The following is a 9,324-nucleotide window of genomic DNA, read 5'->3' on the forward strand; positions in this document are numbered from 1 at the left end:
TAAAAATCAAAGAGAAACTGAACTTCAAAATTTTAAAAAAGACTTACTTTTCTAATGGTTTATAACTTCTTTTTGATCGTGAACCTTCTTCATCATCTCTTTCTCTTCTTCTGCACTCACAAATTTAGCAGAGTTTCACAAATTTTTTTATCTAAAACCTCAAAATACTCTAAAAAATCACACACTTTGTACTCCCTCTTTTTCCTTCACTTCTATGCTTCTTACTATTTTTCTTTCATTCAGAATGTCTCTTCTTCCCTTCTTTCATCCATTATTTATAGGAGTTGGGAGCTACAAGAGAAAGGTTGTTACCATTTTGTCATACCATTTTATCTAAAAGTTACCACAATTCATCATGTTACTTCATTTAAAAGGTTACCACTTTTCACATGCCGTTTTATCTAAAATATTTTTTCACAAACCATTTCATGTAAAATATTGCCATTTTTCACATGTCACTTCATTTAAAAGTTATTACTTTCTATTATATTACTTTATCTAAATGTTACCACTTTTCACATATTACTTCATCTAAAAGTTATCATTTTTTGTTCTATCATTTTATATAAAAGTTACCATTTTTCATTATACCACTTCATTTAAAAAGTTTTCACTTTTTTTATGTATCTTAATGCTTATTCTAATTTCTTCTGTATCTATTATTTTTCTGTTTGATTCTAAATTGTGTCCTTAATCTTATTGTATATTTTTTGTAACGCCCTGAATTTGACAAATACTCATTCAATTTTGAGATAATAAAACATTTTCTATTTTTTCTCTTCAATTATCATTCGTTTCTATCCATTTATTTCCCTTTTGTTATCTTATTCTATTATGGAACGAGTAATTAAATTAAATTCATCAAAAAAATACAAAAAATATTTAAAGAAATTCGTTTTGGACCTTTTTGAAGATAATTTAAGAAATCTGGGCACAATTGTAATATAGAGATGGCTTATTTGAAAAAAAATTAAGGAAACAGGGGCTGCGTCAGCATGTGCTTATATGCGAGAAGCCAGGTTGGCAATCCGCATACCAAACAGATCGAACGACCCACATCCATTCCCACCCACACGAACGATCGGATCGCAATCCTACCTAGATTCAAACCAACTACCTTGATCAACTACATAGAGATTCGATGGCTGATTGATGAACGAGCAAGATTCACTTCTGAAAATCAAGATAGATGGCTAAGATCTGCACATCGAATTCGCCTAAACAGACCCTGATCGTGCGATCCTCCTTTTGTCACTCAAGCCCGATCGAGCAGCCAAGACTAAAAGAAGAGGGGTATTTAAACCACTCCTTTATCATCTCAGAAACCCTAGTCGACAAGGGAAAAATTTGAAGGACCAGGGGGTCGCCGGAGAAGAGAAACCAGACGGCGGAGCTCGGTGGCGACGTCATGCTGGAGACCAAATCGATGCCGGTAAGGCTAATTTTTCCCCTCTTTCTCTGTAAAACACTTCCCATCCACATTTTAAGTTGATTTCCACTATAATTCTGCTAGATTCGACATAATCGAGGGAGAAGAGTGCCGGGGAAGAAGAACCAATTGGTGGAACTTAGTTGCGTTGCCGTGCTAGAACCCCAAATGGTCCCCGGTGAGTTTTATTCGCTCCTTTTCACCGCCTTTTATGTATTTTCACACCATTTTAATACATACTTCCTAATTCCACCAGAAAACCCAAAACTTCAAGAGTCGGGAGTCGTCGCGAACTGCAGTTGAGAGAGATGGTGTTTTGGTCTCTAATCTAGTGTAGGAATACCTCAATCCCTCCCTTAGTAATGGTTTAATTGAAGGTCGGACTAAATAAAAAAAAAGAAAATAAAAGTATATATATATAAATGATATATATATATGTACTTAATTAAATTCAAATCTAATTCATGTTGTGAAATCAGATCTTCCAGGTTGTCGATGGAGTTAATAAACTTTTATTTATTATTCTAGTTATTTCGCCCATCCTTAATTTTTTGTACATTTATTCTTTACTTTTATATTTATTTTATTTTATTTTCATTCTATGTATTTACATATTATTTAGTTTTTTATCCCTATGCAGTTTATCAATTCTGTCTTCATATTTATTTTGTATGATTGTTAAGAATCGATGTATTGATCATACATATTGAATTGCTGCATTTCATTTTATTTATTACATTTATCTTGTGAATGATTATTTTATTTCATAACTTTCTTTTGTTTAATTTTATTTGTTTCATCATAACTTTTATTAGTAGTGTTCGTTTAATTTATGGAACGTGCGTTCCACTTACATAATTTTTGTTAGATTTTGATTTGGTCCTTGATGAGTAGCAGAGCACGATTCACTTGTTTCTCGTTTTAGTGATGTACAAGTTTTACATGCCATTAATATCTTGAATAGTGTAAAATTATATATAATTAAATGTATGTGTAACCATGAATATAAATCAAGATATTGTTGGTATTCTGGGAGAGAGTGTATGGGCTTGGTACATAGGGTAAACCCTACAGTGGACGTGTCCTCAATCTCATGGGGGTTGGAGGTCCGATACCAGACGGAGTTGGGAGTTAATTAATCACGCTCATACTAAACGAGGTATTGAGATGGTATTTTATTATGGCGCCCATTACTAGATGGGGTATGGGAACGACCAATAATTTACAAAGAAAATACTTTTGTTCCCATGTGTAGCAGGGATCTTTATGGGCCCCCAGCAATACTGGTAGTGCAAATAAAATTATAAAGACCAAGGACTTGAATAGAAATACAGTTATAAATTAACTGCGGAAGCGAAATAATAGAGTTAGGATTTACATTCCTTACACAATATTTTAAAATACCCAATAGGGTTAAGGGGATGTTCATTCTAAAAGAACAAACGAAAATCAAATAAATAAATGAAAAACAAATCACTAAGCATCATAGGATGACATTCACTAGCTTTTAAAGGGAGTCCATGTGGTGAACTATTCACAACCCTCTTGTTGATTGGGATCTGGACTTTATTCTCCTAATATGAAATAGTTATAGTTAAAGAAAGAGTGAGCTACACTAGTCCAGTAAGAATATCATACTAATCACATATACGAATAATTGAATATTGGTAAAAATCAGAAAAACAACCAATGGAGCCCTTAATTTAATGTAAATTCATTTACTATAAAAAAAGTCATTTATTATATATTTGTGTAACAAGTCTTTCTCAATAATAATTTATGAAAACTCATATTCATGCGCTATTATTTATCACATATAAGATAACAAGAAATGATCATTTTATATTTTTACTTACTTACCAGTACCCCTAGAAGTTCATAGGGATATCCTCATTCTCGTGAATCCAATAACCAATTAAACAATTAATCGGCCGTCCCCAGACTTCGTCTAGTAATGAGTGTCAAACATCCACCACCTCGATACCCCGTCCGGTATGAAGGTGAACCATATCTCCCAAACTTTACTAGTAAAGGACTTCCCAGTCTCATGTGACTGAGGTAACCTTCACGGTAGGGTTCCTTATGTACCAGACCCGTCTGCCCTTTTTCGGGTACCCAACAAGTATTTCTTATACAGATTTCCATCAGTATAACAATTAACCATGTAATAACCATATCTCATTTTATACTCATCATTCACTTAAACAATAATATAGTTTAACACAGTCAAATAACCAATGATCGAAATACCGACACGTAATGCAGGGGAAATAAATGACAAAATGACTAGAAAGACCTTAAAAACCATAAATTGAGTTACGCATAGTATAATAGTAAACAAATATAGGCAATACAGGAAATCAAAACGACTAATCGATTCCGCCTCCACTAGTTACTTATAATTATTTTTTAGGTTCTCTAATTTTTCATAAAAACACACAATTATTAATTATTAAGCCTTAATTTGCCGTAACGGAGAAAAAGGTGAGGGATTCTTATCCGAATCAGTGTCCGAAATACCGAATTTTTTACTGCACCTACTAGCGGTCCTAGAATTTTCTGAATTTTTCTGCAGAGATTAAAACACGATTCACGTACCTAAAAATACCTTTTAAAAACCCCAAAATCGATGTTAAAAATTATTTTCAGTCAATTTTGGGGTGCCACTGTGCTCCAACGACGGAACCACCGCCCGCGGCGGCATTTTACCTCGAGCTGGCTATTTTTGGTCGGTTTTGGCTAGTTTCGGTCGAATTTATACATATCCTGCAAAAAAACACGTTACGGAACCTCGGTTGGCCGAAAAAATCAGAAAACAAAAACCTACAAGTGGTGGAATTTTTCAGGTGCGGTGACTCTACCGGCTCACCCTCGCGACTGAGATTTTTTCTTTCGTCAAGTTGTAGAAAATAGAACGGTGAACACAACGGTGGAAAAATCGCACAAAACGGAAAATGGGAAGAGACTCATCGGAGGAGGTTGCAGGTTTTATCTGCGGCGCCGCCGCCAGGCTTTACCCACGGTTTTTGGCTCACCCACCATTCATTTTATTCTGATATGGCCACAATGGTTCTTGGAATTGAATTCCGAGCGGGTAGGAGAATTTTTACTTTTTTTGGCGGTTGGAGGTGGTTCCAGTACAACAGCGGTCGGCAGTTGACTCCTTTCTTTGGTGACTGGTTTTTCTTCTCCGGCGGGAGGCTGGCAGCTAAGGTTCGGGTTTAGTGTGATGCAAAATATTTGTACCCATCTCGCGTTAATCTGGACCGTTTATCGCATTTGATCTCGACCGTTCGATCGCGCCTAAGGAGGATATGAATCTGAACCGTTCATCGCATTTGATCTCGACTATCCAATCACACCTAAGGGGGAAACGGATCTGGACCGTCCATGCACGCGAGATTGCTTCTTGGTCATCCGATTGCGGAGCACGCGGATCGCCATCGTGGCCTCCCGCATGGCATCGAGTCAGCGTGCTTTGCTACGTGGCATGTTCCGATTCGTCGAGACTGCCTACTGGGCGGTCTTACGTGGCCATTTTTTTTATTTGCATTCTAACCTTCAGTTTCTGATTTTTTTTTTCAAAAACACTATCCGAACTTAAATTTTTACCTATTTTTTTTCAAAATTATTTTTAATTTCATTCATAACCTATTTTTTTTCCATAATTTCACATTGAATTAAAATTTATTAATTTCAAAAATAAATTTTTTATACATTTTAAAATATTAAAATTAATCCCAGACAAAATTTCGGGTTCGAGTATTACAAAAATGACAACATGTAATGAAAATAGCGATGGTAAGTAACCTTATTTTGAGTAAGATGATAACGAATTAATCATATTTTCACTATGTCCCTGAATATGTCTTAATGTTGTATATGAATGTTGTTGATAAGAAAACAGGTAATAAAATGGTTTCTATAAAAAAAGAAGGGTAAGAGCGCACCAGGGTTATTTTTGATTAAAAATACGCTCCCTCGATTATTTTATGACTTTTCTACAACCCTTTGGTTATTTTGTCGGTGGTAAGATTTTTGGTATTCTTATTAAACTAGTGTAGCTCATCCCCTTCTTATTACCATTTTAGATCAAGACGATCAAAATTCAGATCCCGAATAATAAGAGAATAGTTAGGACATTATTCATTTCTGCAATGCCAGATTCGAAATGATGTTAATTATTATTTTGTAGTAGTTTTCTCTTTTTAAGTTCTAAACATTTTAATAATCTCTATTTGGGTAATCAAAGTTAACGTGCAAGGAATGTGACCTTATAAACTAAAGGTATATAATTCTCCTGCGCAATGATAATTTCAATCTTTCTATATTATTATAATCAGGTTAAATACTTGAAGTCCTTATTAGGAGTTTCGGATTTTTATATTTTTAAATACATATAAAGACTAAATTAAATATATTAAACATAAAAAATTAACTGGAGTTATTTTTGAGCTATCAGACTTAAAATTGTGAATTCATAAATCATAATTAAATTTAATTCATGAATTATAATTAACACATGAATTATATAAAAAAACTTAAAAGATACATATTTAAGCTTAATACATAAACTATTTAGAAAAATTCAAATGTCACATATTAATTATCATATTCATAACATATATTTAACTCTTAACTCCCAAACATCATAAAAAGTTTAGACATATTGAAATTTATAAATTATTATTTTCAACAAGTGTTTTTTGTGAGAATTTATTCAATTTTTTTTTTAAAAAAATATACGATTAATATAGACAGAAAATTAGAATAGAAAGTGTATAAAAACTTGAAATAAAATTAGGATAGAAATTTATTTAAAAAACAGAAATTGCATAAAAGCTTTTAAATTGTTATCTCTATTATTAAATATTAAAGAGACGATTATTCTGAAATAAAAAATCTGAAAATCTTATGTTCCTGCACATTAGGAATTAGGAAGACCTTAATTTTGAAGTTTTATCCAACTAGATGATATAAAACAAGGCAATCAGTATTACACGGCGACCCTCATTTTTCATCCTGAAAGAAAAGGCCAAAACTTTACAGAGCAATTTAACTCATTCAAGAAAAAAGGTAACATATATAATAAAGAAAAAGAGAGAATATATATATATATATATATATATATATACACACACACACACACATAGAGAGAGAGAGAGAGGGACTGATATACATACAGATACCCTTTTAATCTCTGCCATAGCTATATTTTTTAATTCACCAAATCGATATCTATTTCTTTTTATTGAATTTTTTTTTTCTTTTCAAAATTACTAATTAAAATATTCTTTTTATTCGGAAAAAGAAAATGGAATAATTAGATATACAACCGTTTTTTACTCTTTAATTTGCGACACTAACAGATATAGTTTACTGTCCAATCTTCCAAAATTCTTCATCTGTGGACAAATAATGACTTGCTCATATCAACAATCCAAGTGGTATGAAAAAAACAAATACCAAAACATACCCCCTTCTCTCTCTATATATATATATATTATATATTATTAATTGAAGTATTTATGACTGAGTTAAAAATTTGATTTAATCTTTTTATTATTAAAAGAAAAAAATTATGTGGTCCACATAAATGGCATGATACAATAGTCATTAGACATCACAACACGTAACAAATTTGGAAGAATCACACCGAGCCTTCAAACCCACAAGTCTACGACAAAAAATATCAACATTACTAATCTTACCTCATTACAATAACTATATATTGTTGTATTTTATATTTTAACTATTTCGATCATGGTGTGTTTGTATGTGTTTGTGTTTGAGTACATGTAAAAATTCGGAACTTAAAAAAAAATAAAGATACGAATTGAATGCAGAAGTATAATAATAGAGTTAGGATTTATATTTCTTACACAATAATTTAGAATATCCAATACGGTTACAAAAATATATTTTCTAAAAAAATAAATGAAAATCAAAGAAATAAACGAAAAGTAAACAACAATTCTCGATACTCCGTCCAGTATGAGGCGACGTTCACGGTAGAGTTCCCTATGTACCAGATCCGTCCACCATCTCCAGGATATCCAGTAAGACTATTATTCATTCATTCATTCACTTAATCAATCAATTTTTCATTTATATTTAATTTTCAGTTTCATAATTTAACTGTAAATCAACACAAGACAAATAATACATGCATCAAGGAAACAAAACTGAATTATTTTACCAATTCCAGTATATTATCATACATTTAAAACTGTAAAATCAAACAGTCGGTTAAACAGAACAAACAATAATAAATAACTGGTTCTGACTCCATTAGTAACCTGTAATTAATTCTCGAAGTTTTCTAATTTACGCAAAATACCGTATTATTGATAATTAAACTTCAATTCCATAACAGAGAATAAGCTGAGAGATTCTTACACGAATCGGTGTTAGAATATCGAACTTTCAACTGCGACTACTGGCGGTGCTCAAGTTTTCTGAATTTTTCTACGGAGCTTAAAACACGCTTTACGTACCTAAAAATACCCCCAAAAAATATAAAATTGGTGTTAAAAACCTTTTTTGGCCAATTTTGAAATTCTGGCACGGCGACACCACCGAGCTCTGGCGACGGCGGTTTACCTCGGACTGACTGTTTTTACAAGTTTTGGCCGGTTTCAACTGATTTTATATCCATCCATGCGAGGAAACATCTTAGGGGGCCTTGGCTGGCCGAAAAAAGTTAAAAAAAATAAAAACTTACCAGCGGCGAAATTTTTCGATACGGCGGCTCCGCCGACTCACCTTCGCAACTGGACATTTTTCTTTGGTCAACTTGTAGAAAACAGAATGGTGAACATAATGGTGAAAAAATCGCATGAAACAGGAAATGGAAAACAGGAATGGGCTCATTGAAGGCAATTTCGGGTTTTGCTCGTGGCGGCACTATCAGATTTTGCCCCCGGTTTCTGGTTCATCCGCCGTTTCTTTTGCTCTGATTTGGCCGCGAGGGTGTGCGGAATCAAATTTCGAGTAGATATGAGAATTTATACCTTTTTTTACGGTCGGAGGTGACTCCGGCACGGGGACGGGAGGTGATCGGCTCCCTTCTCCGGCGAATGGTTCTTCTTCTCCAGCAGGAGGCTAGCGGTTATGGTTTGGGTTCGGTGTGATGCGAGATATTTATACCCATATTTCTTAAATATGGGTTGTTCATCACGTTTGATCTCGACCGTCCGATCGCGTTTAAAGAAAAATTGAATATGGACCGTTCATCGTGATTTGATCTCGACCGTACGATCGTGTTTAAAGAGAGAATAAATATAAACCGTTCATTGCATTTAATCGCAACCGTCCGATCGCGCCTGAGCAGGGAACGTATCCAGACCGTCCGATCACGGACACGCAGATTGCCAGCGTGGCCTCTCACGTGGCACCGAGTCAGCGTGTCTTGCCACGCGGCGCGCTTTAGTTCGTCGGAGCTGCTGACTGGGCGGTCCTATGTTTAATTGTGTTTTAACTATCAGTTTTTGATTTTTCTTTCAAAAATACTCTTTGAATCTAAATTTTCACTAATTTTTTTTAAAAATTATTTTCAATTTCATCATTCATATATTTTTTTTTCTAATTTTATATTAAATAAAAATTTATAAATTTATTACAGTATGTATATATATGTATAAATGTATATACATATTAAAGCAAAAGCAACATGAGTCGTTAGATGTAAGGTTGATTTTGGATTGTGATGGAGAGAAGATCCGACCACTATACCATCTTGTTTTCTAAAGTAAATTGATGTTGTTAATGGACTCCCTCTTTGTATCAAATTCATATAAAATCAGAATCTCAACTCTCAAACTCTCTCTTTTGTCTTCTTCAAGCTTCTTCTTCTCTCTTGTCTCTATAATTTCTCCTTCTTTGTTCATAAATCC

This window comes from Carica papaya, chromosome 6 (genome assembly GCF_054855325.1).
Source record: "Carica papaya isolate Zhongbai chromosome 6, ASM5485532v1, whole genome shotgun sequence".
NCBI lineage: Eukaryota > Viridiplantae > Streptophyta > Magnoliopsida > Brassicales > Caricaceae > Carica > Carica papaya.